Source organism: Pteronotus mesoamericanus, unplaced genomic scaffold (assembly GCF_021234165.1).
Source record: "Pteronotus mesoamericanus isolate MK-2021 breed Mesoamerican mustached bat unplaced genomic scaffold, CSHL_Meso_final contig_52, whole genome shotgun sequence".
Classification (NCBI taxonomy): Eukaryota; Metazoa; Chordata; class Mammalia; order Chiroptera; family Mormoopidae; genus Pteronotus; species Pteronotus mesoamericanus.
In genome coordinates, this window is record NW_026555189.1 from 8,275,191 (window position 1) to 8,289,881 (window position 14,691).

Below are 14,691 nucleotides of genomic sequence, written 5' to 3' on the forward strand. Positions count from 1 at the left end.
GGGGATGTGGCGTGGAGAGCAGGCTGGAGACTCCCCCTGGCTCCAGACCTTCCCTTTCCGAGTGGCTCAGGGACAGGGGCTGCGCCTCATTCCCGCTTAGTTACGATGCCTTTGCCTGTTAGCAGAAAATTCACCCCAGCCCTCCACCACAGCCTCCCCGCATTAATTAGTTAACACAATATTTGCATACATTTGCATTCTCCTCAGGATAGGCACTGAGCTAGGAATTCATGGGGCTTGTGGTCTGGCCTGGGAGAGAAATGCGAACGTACCAAATAATGATTATTTAATTACAGCTGTGAAACACAGACAAAATCTGGCGGCGAGCCAGAATGGACAGCCTCCGCGCCAGGGCCTGAGTCCCCACCACCACCCTTGGAAGAGCAGGGCTTGAACCCAAATTCAACAAGTCTGAGGCCAGACCTTTGCAGGAAAACAGGCGTTGTGTGACCAGGATGCTCCCCACAGTGGGACCTCTGCAAATCCCCGTTTCCCCTTCCCCCCTCCTCCCTCCGCTTCCAGCTTGAGGAAGAGTTTCTCAAGCTCCATTTTTCAGATGCGCGAAGTGAGGCCTGGAGAAAGGAACGGGTTTGCTCTCTCGGTCCCTGGTTAGTGAGGGGAAGCCAAAGCCAGGTTTCCCAGCTCCCTGCGTGGGCCTGCCTGGGCTCCCACAGTCCATCCTCTGTGAGCCAAAACACTAGGCACAAAGCTCGCTCTGTTCACCGAGAATTCCATTTTCCCCATTGTTCTCCACTAGGGACATTCCTGAATTGGTAAAAAAGGGACTGCTTCAGCCTCAGGCCTGGCGGTTGGTCAGCTGTGGGAGTCAGGAGACAGAGGGAGTTAGGAGACTGAGAGCAGATGCTCAGGACACTGTGATCAGGTCAAAGGAAGAGGGGTACCAGGGCTCTGGGCGGGGGGTCCAGAGGGACAGCCTCCTTGGAGAGGGGGCAGCTGGAGCAAAGAGGGGGTTGGCAGTCTTCTGTGGGTTCAGGGCAGCTTGTGAGAGAGTCTGGGGGGTGTGAGGTAGGGGAGATGGGGGAAGAGGAAGTAGGGAGAGGGAGAATTAGGTGGGTAGGTAAAGGGGAAGGGCATTCTACTCAGGAAACAGCCAGTGCAGAGGCATTGAGACTAGTCAGCCATCATGAGGAGGAGGGGCGGGAGGCGGGGGTGCTGCTGGAGTGGGGCCTGACCCCCTGGGGATCCTGGATCCTGGGAGCAGAGGATCCAGAGAACTTTGCCCTGTGGGAGGGCTGTTCTAACCTCTTTGAGGACCCACACCCCTTAGGAGGCTCAGAAAAGCAGAAAACCTCCTTTCCCCTTAAATGCAAATGTCCACTTACATGCAATATTTTTTAGTTGTTTTTCCTTTTTTTATTGTGGTAAAATATATATAGCACAAAAATGACCATTTTTAACCAGTTTAAGTATACAATTCAGTGACATTAAGCACATTCACAGTGTCCTGTGACCGTCCCACTGTCTTTTTCCTAGAACTTCTCCTTTATCTCAAACAGAAACACTCCCCATGAAACAACCCCCCTTTCTGCCCTCACCCCAGCCCCTGGCCACCCCTATTTCAATTTCCGTCTCTAGCATTTGCCTGTTCTAGGTTATTTCTACATATACAACTTTTAAAGAACAGCTTATTGGGGTAAAATTGACATGCAGTAAACTGCACAAAAATGCACAACTTGCTAAATTTTGAATATACATATCATAACTCAGATAATGAGTATATTAATCACTGCTAAAGTTCCCTGGTGCCTTTGGAAAGTCCTCCCTCTCCACAGAACCACTGGCCCGCTTTCTTTTCCTACAGATCAGTTTCGATTTTCTAGAGTTTTATGTAAATAGAATTGCACAGTGTGTACTTTTTCTTTTGGGAGGTCTGGTTTTTTTCATTCTGCAGAATTATTTTGAGCTTTATTCATGTTGCCACATCTATCCATTGTTCATTCTTTTTTTTTATCCACCACCTGCTGATGGACATTTTTGTTGTTTCCAGCTTTTGGGGCTAGTAAGTAGAAATACAGTGGATTTTTGTATGTTCAGTTTGTGTCCTGCAACCTTGCTGGTCTCATTTATTAGCTCATCTTGTTCCTAATTTTAGGGGGAAGCATTCAGTTGTTCACCATTTAGCTCTGTTTCTCACAGATGCCCTTTTCCAGGTTGAGGAAATTCCCTTCTATTCATAATTTGCTGAGGGTTTCTATCAGGAGTGGATGTTAAATTTTATTAAAGGGAACACAATCTGCATCTACTCAGGTGATCATAGGTTTTCCTTTTTTGGTTGCTAACATGGGGGGTTTACAATGACTTGTTTTCGGACAAAGCCATTCCTTCCTGTTACTGCACTGGTTAGAACGTGGGGATTCAGTTTCCTCCAGAGTATCCTGGGTCTCCTTCCCCAACAAGATCGGGTTTAGGCCCAGCCTTCCTGGCAGAGGGAGGGAGGGGCAAAGGGTCAGGGTGAGGAGAGCACCGCAGCCTGGGTCGGCCCAGGGGAAGCCCCAGGTGAACCTCCCACAGCAATGGCTGCAGGTGAGGCGCCCTCTTGCTGGGAGACACAGCGCCTCGCAGCGGGTTCTGCGTGCCCTTGTACCTCCTGGAGCCTCACTCTCTACTTCAGCTGAATGGAGCTGGTGGTGACCGGGGGCCGGGCTGCAGCCAGTCTGTGTGCTCCAGGAGGGTCCCCTCCTGAGAAACAAAGGTAAAGAACCTTCCTCCAAGGACTGCTGCATTCAATGAGCCCGTGATGACAAGTCACTTAAAGAGATGAGATGAAAGTGTTCAGTGCCCCATTGGAACCCTGATGCCCCCTTCATTAGCCTTTTGACCTTCTGCCAGTGGCTCAGCCTCTCAGCCTCCTCTTCTCTCTTGTGAATTGAAGATAATGAGACCATAGGTGTGGAAACGTATTGAGCCATTGTCATTGTGCAGAGCAGCGAGCAAATGAGGGGCAAGCATCTGGCATGTGTGAAATGCTGGATGAGGTGCAGGCTTCTCACAGGTGCCCAGAGCCACTGTGCCTGCGGTGGAGACCGTCCTGGAGCTGGAGGAGCCACAGGGGTGGCCAGGGGCAGAAACGCCGCAGCAGCGGGGCCAGGAAGTTGCCCTGCCCTGGGTGAAGTTTGCAGTGGTGGACGGGCATGTGAGCGGCGCTGCCTCCCAGGTGGGAATGACCGTGGTGCTGCCCTCAGGTACCGAGGGGAAGGGGGGCTCAGAGCTAGAGCTAGAATTGAGGCCTAGGTGCCCCTGGTCGCTTAGAGCGGTTTGCATCTTCCCAAAAGGTGGCTGATCTCCCCAGGATTGATGCTAACTCTGGCTCCACATTGTGTAGGAACTTAGGGAGGGAGTCGAGAGAGGAGGAAGGAATCAAGAAGCCAAGGAAACTCTTGGTGGATTCTGTCCTCCCCCATCCTGGCCTCGTGCGCGGTTTTCCTCCAGCTTCTCGGGCCGGGAGCGTTTAGCTGACCTATTTCTCCTGCTCTGTTGGCACTTAAGCATCTGGCCCAAACATCCAAGCCATTCACTCAGACATCGTTCCCCAGATGTCATAGTTTCCTGCGTGCCCAGCCAGCCCCTGGCTTGGAGACAGGGATGAGGCCAGAACAAGGCTCTGTCCCCTGGTGGCCATTCTTGTGGGGAGACAGCACGCAGGTGAGCACAGGCGGGATAATGTCGGAGGGGCCAGCGCCAGGCAGAAGTGCCGCGGGCGGAGCGGCCAGGGCTGACCCCAGAAGTCAGGAGGAGCAGTTAGGATGGATTCCAAGTGCAGATTCCAAGAGTTTCTGGAAATGAAGAATGGAATTTGATTCTTCCCTCACTGTCCGCCTTTTGTGATTTTGGGAGCCTCTTGTTTAGGAGCACATGTGAGGGGTTCTCAGAACTAGAGGAAGCTTTGGTGTCCACCAGATCCCTCTGACCCCCTTGTACCCATTCCCCAGCTGCCGTGGAGTCGGTGTCACTGGCAGAACATAAACAGCAAACCCCACTTCCTTCTCCAAGGCACCTTGCCAGGGACACTTGAGAGGCTAACGCCACTCCTCCGCCCCCCCTCCGACCCAGGGGGCTGTTGCCTGAGTCAGGGAGCTGAAAGCCCAGCCTCCTGGCCTCCGGGTGAGAAGACTCTGTGATGTTATTTAAAAATGCTTCAGAGCCTCCAAGACTTGCCCTTCCCTACCCCCCTTGCCTCACTCCCTCACGGCTTTCTCCTGACACTGGGTCCGTCTCAGGCTCTGATTCTGGGGAAATCACTCCCAGGCAGGCCATGCATCCTGTGGTATAGAAATTAGGGTTCTGGGATGAGAGATTTGATCCTTCTGGCTCTGAATTCTCTAAGACTGTGTGATTTACCAAATCACACGGCAAATTAGTGGCAGAGCCAGGCCCACAAGACGCTCACAGTCTGAAGACACCAGGGTTGCTGTGGTTTACCAGCTGCTGGGCTCCCACATCAAGCCTCTCAGGTAAGAAACCCCTCCCCTCCCTGCTTTAATTATTCCAGAGGCCTGTGTGTGGAACTCCACTCCCTCCCCTCTGCCTTGGAATAATTCACAGTGAAGCGCAAAGATTGGCAGCTCAGAGAGAGACAATGCATCTTGAAAAGCAGATTGCTTGTTAATGCAAATACATTTTTTAATTCAGTGGACTTTTTGTCAGGATGATCAAGTGAGCTGGCAAACGCACACAGTGCAGTCCTGTTTCTGAGGTCGTGAAGGAGCCACCGCCAACTCCCCATCTTTCTCAAGGATCAGATTCCCCACCCCCGTTTCTGCTTCTCCTCACCCTCTGCCCAGGATCAGACCTCAGGTGTTGAGAAATGCTCAGTTGTCTCCCTCAGGTTCCCACAGCAGGGCCTATCAAAGGTGCACATCACTGGAGGGCAAGCTGACTCAGCTAACAAATAATAATTTTGCCAACAGTACATTTTTTTAAAAGAACAGACTGATGGTTAGAGCTAAGGTACTCAATAAGTGGCTTATTTCTCGGAAGAGTGGAGAATGGTGTATGATTTAGTAAATTTCCACACCATTTTCCAAAGGGTTGGCATCATTTATTGGCTCGGGAAGGTTTGGAGTTTTGGTCTGAGGACAGTGTGGGGAGGAACTCCGGGGAATGGCAGCCACCCTGAAGTGGCCTCACCCCATCTACTCTTCAGCCTCACCGCAGAGTGGCTTTGGGCAGGTCGTTTACTTTTTCCCAGGCACAGTTTTCTCAACTGCAAAATGAATGGAATTGGATATTCCAGAAGCTTGTGGTCTGCAGATCAGATCAGTAGCATCTGCAATACCAGGGAGCTTGTTGGAAATGCATACTCCCAGGTACCCCGCCCCCCAACTCCCTGAGTCAGAATCTGTGTTTTAATAAGATCCCCAGGATGTATGCACATCACAGTGTGAGGGACCCTGCTCTGGACCAGTCTCTACTCAAATGTGGTCCTTAAACTAGCATATCTGCATCACCTGGGAGAAGCTCCTTAAAAATTTATGTTAATGGCTCCCCCCACTCCAACCTACTGAATCATGTGGCTAAGGGCTGGGCCTGGGAGCCTGGGCTTTAATAGCCCCTCCAGGTGATTGTTAAGCAACACTGAGCTTTGAGAAGCACCGAACACTGATTCTCTCTGAGGTTTGGCTGTGGGGCTTTGTTGCACCAAGGGCTTGTTCTGTGTTGTGCTGTGGCTTCCCTAACAGCTCACAGGCCAGTAGTTCAAAACAGGTCTGCGGTGTTGTTTTGTCCTTATCTTTGCTCTGCCAAAGATACAGCTTATGTTTAAGGGAGCTTAAGTGAGTTGCCCCAAGTCTTTCTATCTCACAATGTTTGCATAGTGATATGAACATAGCATTTTTTGGCAAAGTCAATGAGCCGGTATAGGTCAATAAAACTCCTTGTATTTCATGTTACCTGTTTATAAATGACAGGGTCTTGGAACAAGAGCTGGGGTAGATCTTGTGGGTCTGCATCAAGCCTTAGGAGCTCCTGAACGTTAGCTCTTCCTGTTCACTGTTTAATGTTTAGATAATACAGTCATATGGTTTAAACATCCTGTGAAAATGGACCTAGTTCATTACCACCCACTGCCCTCCTGCCCCTGGCAAATGTTTTTCGTTTACTGGGTCTAATCCAATCAATGCTGATCCCTGGGAAAACTGCGAATCTCCTGATGTATGGGTGCCCTCCTGACCCCCCCAGATCTCTGGACTTGCAGTATATGCATTTTTCCAAATCTCTGTATCACTCTGACATAAACGTCCATCACATTGCAGGTTTATTTAGGTTAACAATCATCTTGTTTTTAAGGATGCACCATCTCTGGGAGAGTCTAAACTGTCAATCTTTCTTTAGTATGAATTATTCTAATACAGAGTTTCTTTATGCATATACAAGCAAATACAATTACACACACACACACACGCGCACACACACTCAGCCCCCCGCCCCCCGCCCCTCTGCTGAACACATTTTGTAAAATCGAATACATCCTGTTCTGTGCTTGGCTTGTTTCACTGAGTGCATTATGCTGGTTTATTGTGTGGTGAGCACTCAGGTTGTTTCCAGTTTGCTGACACAGGCACTGTTTGTACCTGTGGCATATTGCAGGTTGCTAGGTATCTGTATGTGTAATACGAAGAGGTATTGCCAACTTGGCCTTCCTGAGGTTAGTACCAATTTACACTTCTGCCAGTTTTGGATGAGAAGTTACTGTTTTCCCACATCTTAGCCAATGCATTAAAATGATCACATTACTGGATTTTTACCAATCTGATAGGTGAAAAACAGTGACTCAACTGAGTCTTAATTTAAATCTGTTATGAAAAGTTTTAAGCTTAGGTTTAAAAGGACCATTTCTGTCTCTCCTCACTGTCTCACTCATGTTTTCTGCTTATTTTGAGAACTAGATTGTTGGAAAACTTCCTTTACTTCTGGGAGCTCTCTGTCTCTTAGGGAGACTAGCCTTTTGCCTTTGATATAAGCTGCATCCAGTTTAGTGTTTCTGTTTTGTTTTGTTGATGGCCTATTTGCTTTGTATGCCCACATTTTTATTTTCACACAGTCAGATTGATCGATCATTGCTTTTATGGCTTCTGAACGTTGAATAATAGGTACAAAGTTCTTCCCCCTTTAAAATAAGAGGACATATCCTTTTTTTCTTCTATTATTTTACATTCAAATTTTGATCCATTTGAAATTCATTCTGATGGTGTGGGATATAGATCCAACCATTCCCCCTGAGCCCCCAGATGGTGAACGTTTCTCTGCTGAAGCTACTCTGTCATTAGCGGGTTATCACAAGCTCTTTTCTCATATACATGTAGATCTATTTCAGAACTTGCTACTCTTTTCCATTGGTTCCTCTGTCAGTTCATGTTTATTCACATTCCCACTGTTTTGCTTACTAAGCTTTACAATATTTAAAAATATTTTTAACATACGGAAGCACTGCTTTCTTATTTTTAGAACTTTTCCAGGCTATTCTTTTCTGTTTTCCTATTTGAACTTTAAAATCTAATATCTATTTACACCCATGTCGGTGTTTCATTGAAGTTGTTTTAATAAAAACTGAAGTATAACACCCACACAGAAAATTGAATTGTATATATACAGCTTGGTGAGTTATCACAAAGTGAACACAGAGTAAAATGAATTATTACCTAGGTCTGAACGAGAGCATTACTAGAATACAGAAACCCTGACCCCCTACCCACCCCATCACCAAGACCCCCCAGTTACTCCCCTGGTCTCTTCCAAAGGGTAATCATTATCCTTGTCTCTTATGTCCTGGATTGGTTTTGCTGTTTTTGTTTTTTTATCTTTACATACACATACATAGATGCTTTTACATCTGGCTTCTTTAGCTTAACATAAAATATATTTTTAAACTTATTTATTTTTTAACAACACCTGACATATAATATTAGTTTCAGGTGTACAACCCAGTGACTAACATTTATATAACTTATGAAGCGATCATCTCAGCAAATCTAGTGCCCGTATGACACCCTACGTAATTATTACGATATTATTGTTTATTCCCTATGCGTACTTTGCATTCCTGTGACTCTTCTGTAATGACCAATTTGTACTTCTTAATCCCTTGACTTTTCCCTTCCATCCCCTAGTCTATCTGGCAACCATCAAAATATTCTGTATGTCTGAGCCAATTTCTGTTCTGCTTGTTTGTTTGTTTTTTAGATCCACATATAAGTGAAATCATGTGGCGTTTATTCTTCTCTGACTTATTGAGTGAACTCAGTGCAATATCCTCTAGGTTCATCCATGCTGCAGATGCAAGATTTCATTCTTTTCCTTATGGCTGAGTCATAGGTCATTGTATATATGCACTACTTCTTCTTTGGCTCAACATTATGTTTATGAGGTTTATTTACCTATTCTCTTGTTGATGGACATTTAAGTTGTACTGGTTTTGGCTGTCACACATGGCTTTTGGTACTCATATATACACATTTCTGTTGGATATCTACTCTGGAGAGGAATTTCTGGTCAATGGCATATACATGTGTTCAACTTCAGAAAATACTGCCAAGCTATTTTCCATATAAATGTATAACAATTTACCCTCCTTTTGGTAGTGTCTGAGAATGTCAGTTATTCCCTAGTCTTGCAACAGGGCTTTTTTGGCTTTTAAAATTTTAGTTTTTCACTTCTCTAATGACTGATGTGGTTTAGTGCTTTAAAGTATATATATTTAGTGGCCATTTAAATATCCTCTTTTGTGAAATGTATTGGGATTGCTTTAAATTTACACATGAACCTCAGAGCATGGACATATTTATAATGTTGAATATTCCTATCCAGGAACATGGTATGTCTTTCCATTTGTTTAAATCTTCTGTGTCCTTTAGTGTTGCTTGTAGTTTTTTATAATATAGCTTGCATTTTTTTTATAAGTTTATTCATAGATGTTTTATCTTTTTTCCTAACTGGCTATTGTTTGTAGTTATTTCTTAGTTGATTCTCTTAGATGTGTAAGTCTTATAATTGTATCAACTATAAATGGAAAAAATTTACCTCCTCCCATCCAATTCTTTATTTTCCTTGAGATATAATTGACATATGACATTATATTGGCTTTAGGTATACAATACAATGATTTCATATATGTATATTGTGAAATGATCACTACAATAAGTTTAGTTAATATCCATCACCATACATAGTTACAATTTTTTTTCTTATGATGAGAACTTTTAAGACTTACTGGTAGCAACTTTTAAATATACAATACAGTATTGTTAACTATAGTCACTATGCTGTACGTTATATCCCCCCATCCAATTCTTATATCTGATTTCTTTAGCTTATCTAATTGCATTGGCTAGTACCTCCTATACCGTTATAGTGTGTGTGTGTGCATATTGTTCCTGACTTTAGTGGGAATGTTTCTGATGTTTTCCACTTCAGCAAAATGCTAGTTTTTTTTTAACCTGCGATTAATCTATTTTATCATATTTAGGAATTATCCATTGATTCCTTCTTTATTGAAGTTTTTTTCAGGTAGAAGTGTTGACTTTTGTCAAATGCTTATTCAGCACTTATGAATCTCCTAGGATCTATTATTATGTCATATTATATTAAGAAGTGTCCTAATACTGAGCCATCCTTGCATTCCTGGAATACATTCCCTTTGTTCTTTTAATGTGTGGTGCTGCCATGCTGGAGAAGCTTCTTTGACTGAGCCAATAGCTACTGTGGACTCTGGAGAGGATCTAGGGACATGTACAGAGTCTATATATATGGCCTGAAGTTTTCTTTCCTGAAGTAAGGAACCACTGGTTTGATTTTTTTTCTTCCCTAGGAGACCTGCTTCCAAACTCCTTCCTTGTGTAATGGACGACAGAAACTGGGGGTTTTCACTGAGTTAGACAAAAAACTGCATGAGCCTGATCTCAACATTTTTTAGTTTAACTCTTTTGTTCTTTTGATTAACTTTCATTTCAAAACAAAACATACCAAAACCTCAAAAACAAACTAAGCAACCTTTATCCTGTTACACTCAGTTTTGTTTATATAATGCTTTGAAGAATGTCCCAATAGGCTTTTGGAGTCTCTTGGCTATTGTAAAACTAGGCTTGGTACTCTCGCCCTAATGTTTCTCAAGGTGGGAAAAAGAAGTTAAAAGAGTCTGGGTCTGTGACAAAGGAAACCCTTGGGTTTCAGCCACTGGGGGATGCCGTGCCCAATTCATAGAAGAGGCATCCACTTGGCAGGGCAGCCCAGTGGTTAAGACAGTAGCTTGTAGGCCAGTCTGGGCTCAGATCCTTGCTCTCTGGTTTACCACTGGTAAGACCTCAGAAAAATTCCTTCACCCCTCTGGCCTTCAGTTTCCTCATCAGAAAATGAGTATAATAATAGTTCCTACCTCTTGCCTTGCTGTGAAGATTCAATGAGTTAATGCAGGGCCAGTTCCTTGACATGTGGTAAGCACCCCATAAATGTGGGGGACCTTGAGTGGGGACTAGGGTATCCGGTAGGAATTGGGCCAGGTGGTCTCTGCACTAAGTTACCTTCCTGACCTTCACTGACCTTGAACCTTATGCAAATATCTACAGGGTGTGCTTAGACAAGCAGCTGGCAACGTCTCAGGGTCAGGGGCTTCTAAGATGTAGCAAAATAAGGAAATTAAAAAATCTCCTTTTTTCAGTTTCTGGGCTATGGAAAGCAAAGGAATAGAGCCAAAGATTCCTTAAGGTTGACATATCCGATAATAAATTTGTGAATGAGTAAGAAGTTGGGCCAAAGATCTTGGCCCCAAACCAGGCTTTTCTGTGGTTTTTAGTTCTGAGGCTGGAGGTCCTTCAAAAGTGAGCTGGTTCACTTTAAATGGTGCATCTACCAGGTGGCTCTTTGGGCAGTTCTGCCCATAGTCCTATAGTATTTGTGTTTGCGAGGGTGTGGGCATTTATGCAGCAGGAACAGCTTTGTATGGTGGATGAGTGTGAAGGGAGAGGCACCGGCGGGGCCCTGCTGGACAGTGCTGGCTTCTCCCGCTAAATATGAATTCTCAGCAGCCTGGGCTGCCTCTCCTTCCGATGCTCTAATTTGGTGAAGCAGGAGTCACGTTCGAGCCTTCATCACCCGCTTGCTGTTTCTAGTTTTTAAAAATTGGAGTCTAATTTAGTTAAAATAAAAATAAAACAGGCCTTAAACATTCTGCTTGATGGTATATTAGTTTCCTAGGGCTGCTGTGACAAAATACTATAAACTTGGTGGCTTAAAAGAACAGAATTTAGTGCTGGCCTTTGTGGCTTAGTTGGTTGGGTATTGTCCCGCAAGCCAAAAGGTCATTGGTTCAGTTCCCAGTTAGGGCACATGCTTGGGTTGCAGCTTCAGTCCCCTGAGGGGGTGTATGGAACACAGCCGACTGATGTTTCTCTTTCACATTGATGTTTTTCACTCTCTCTTTCTCCTTCCCTTCCCCTGGATCTAAAATAGGGGTGTCCAGCCTTTTGGCATCTCTAGGCCACACTGGAAGAAGAGTTGTCTTGGGCCACACGTTAAATACACAACACTAATGAAAACTGATGAGCAAAAAAAAAAGGTCCGTGCATAATTTTTGTGATATCCACCACCACAGCAAAAAAGTCCCCACATAATAACCCTAATTATGCAGTGGCCCTTTCGATAGTCTTTTAAAATCACCAAGCAGGTCCCAAGTTTGTGATCACTAATATAGAAAATGTACATATCTAAGTAATAAAACTAATGTTTTAAGTAAATTTACGATTTTTGTTTTGGGCTGCATTCATAGCCATCCTGGGCCACATGTAGCCCCTGAGCCACGGGTTGGACACCCGTGCTCTAAAAAAAATCAAATAAAGAACAGAATTTATTCTCGCGAGGTCTGGAGGCTAGCAATTCAAAAGTTAGCTGTCAGCAGGCCATGATCTCTTGGAAGGCTCTAAGGGAGTATCCTTAATTGCCTCTTCCTGCCTTCTGGTGTTTACACGCAATTCCTGGCATTCCATGCTTGGGGACATATCATGTACTCTGTCTCGATTGTCACGTAGTATTTCTCCCTGTGTCTATTTTCTCTTCTTGTAAGGACACCAGTCATTGGATTAGAACCTCCCTAAGGTGGTCTGAGCTCACTTTAATTTAACTAATTACATCTCCAAAAGACCCTATTTCCACATAAGACCACATTCTGAGATTCCGGGTGGACTTGAATTGGGGGAAGGGCACTGTTCATCTGGTACAGATGGTTTTTGATAATTGTGTATACCCATGTGAAAACCACCCCAGTAAAGAGCTGGGACATTTCTAGCACTCTAGAAAGTTCCCTCATGCCCCTTTCCAGTTAATTCCTACCACCGCTACCCACTTCAGATCATTACTATTCCAATTTTTATCACCATAAATTAGTTTTTCCCCTGTTCCTGCATTCATACCATGTGTTCTTTGTGTCTGTCTTTTTGCTCATCATAATGTTTTTGAGATTCATCCATGTTGCATGGATCAGTAGTTTGTTCCTTTTCTTTGCTGAGTAGTATTCTATTGTGTGATTGTACCACAGTCTGTATATCCATTCTTCTATTGATGAACACTTGGATTGTTTTCAGTTTTTGGAACTGCTTATTATTCTTAATGTGAATATAGCAGCAATACACAGTCTTGTTCATTCTTTTTGTGGATGTCTATCTGTATTTAAATGATTTTTATTGAGGTATAATTGACATATGTCATCATGTTAGTTTCAACTGTATGGCATAATGATTCGATATTTCTGTACATTGCAAAATGATCACCATGATAAATCTAGTTAACGCCTATCGCCATACATAGTCACATTTTCTCTTTCTTGTGATGAAGACTTTTAAGATCTCTGTTAGCAACTTTCAAATATGTAATACAGTATTATTAGTATTATTAACTCTAGTCACCATGCTGTCCATGACATCCCAGCACTTATTTTATACCGAAAGTTCTTACTTTTTGACCCCCTTCATCCTTATGTGGACATAGATTTTGACTTTGCTAGGTTAATACTAGGAGTGGAATTGCTACGTCACAGGGCAGGTGTGTGTTTAATTTTGTCAGCATTGCCAAGCAGTCTTCATAAATGGTTGTACTGATTTAAACTCCCAAGGATGAGGTGTGAGACTTTATGTTGCTTCACATCCTTACGAACTTGGTTATTTTCTTGGTGACAGTTATTCTCTTTGATGCATAGAGAGGACAACCCTCTGCAGAGGTTTCTGTCCATGGAATTGTTGAGCTAAGGAACCTCCAGCTCCTTACTGACTTCCACCTCACTCCTTTTTATTTTGTTTTGCTTTGTTTTTTTATCCTGTCTCTCCAATGAAGGTTTCAGGCACAAAGAAAGGTGTGCTGGAGTCCATTTGTCCACTATCCCCTTTTTCCAAGAGTCGCACTAGGATGGCATACTCTATTTTTCCACTTTTGAGTCTCCTTGCTTGTCAGAGGTTGGAGGTCAGAGGTCAGATCCTTCAGTAGGACACCAGCCGCTTTCTTGAAGCAGAAGTTATTTAGAGCGTTCAGGTCCCATGTGACTAACTGTACTTTGGGTTTCTTTCTTTCATAATCAAGTATTTTCCTCACAAATCTCTGTTGATAGTGCAAAAGCAACAGCAATAGAGGAAATCATTCAACATTAAAAGTGCGTGTAGGGGTGTGTGTGAGTGCACCCTCCTGTCCAGGCGGATGCCGCCTCGCGCCCTGAGCGGCTCTGAGTGGCCCTGGCCACCCAGGACCCTGAGATGGAATGAGCAGGTTGGGAAATAATTATCCTACTTATTTTTATTAATCTTTCTTAAGTATATGCATAGCTCATACTTATTTCAGTGTTTAATATTAGAAGTGTTTGGCGTCTTTATTTATAGGTTTAGTGATTTTCTGTGACCAAAAGTGTGCTGTAGGAACTTAACTCTTTTTTATATCTATTAGCTTGTGATAACGTTGGTTTTGATACACATCCATTCACTTAAAGTCGCAGTTTTCAAGAGCCTATTGGCAATGTTAAATGAGATCTTACTGTACAGAGCTACTGTACATGTTCTAAGCTTTGTATGTATAGAAACTTGGTAAATCCTGACATACCCCTTTCAGGTCAGAATTTCATGTGGAATCTGAGGCAAGGCAGAGCCAGAATTGGAACCAACCTCTCTACCTTCGGAGTCTGTATTCTATCTGCATGTTTTTTTCCATAGGGTCGTTCACATTTCCAAAACCTAACCGTATTATTTTAAAAGGAAACCTTCCATTGCTGCCATGGGCATAGTTTTTCTTTTTTATAAATTATTTTAGGCCCTGGCCAGTGTGGCTCTGTTAGTTGGGTGTCGTCTGGCAAAGCAGAAGGTTGTTGGCTCAATTCCTGGTCAGGGCACGTGCCTGGGTTGCAGGCCTGGTCTCTGGTTGGGGCACATATGAGAGGCAACCAACCAACCTCCCTCTCTTTCTCCTTACCTTCCCCTCTCTCTAAATAAATAAATAAAATCATAAACAAATTATTATAGGGTATATTTATGAATTTTTCGCCGCCCTACAAATTAGTGTTAGGAGGGTTTCGAATCATGCGCCATGCATTGATTTTGAATTAGCTCTGCTTCCAACCAGTGGGAGCTCCTTGAGAGGGTTAAGAACGTGATTTGTTGTGTCTTTGGGGAACCTTTTCTGTCTTCCAACTCCCAACTCACCCCCCATCCT

General features: G+C 44.0%; 1 protein-coding gene and 1 pseudogene across 2 annotated transcripts in view; both read left to right on the forward strand.

The window, feature by feature from the left end:
* The window catches only part of IL34 (interleukin 34), a 56,524-nt gene that overhangs the window by 14,981 nt on the left and 26,852 nt on the right, over positions 1-14,691 (forward strand). The window lies entirely within an intron of this gene.
* The window catches only part of LOC129075126 (dnaJ homolog subfamily C member 7-like), a 32,127-nt pseudogene that overhangs the window by 9,593 nt on the left and 7,843 nt on the right, over positions 1-14,691 (forward strand).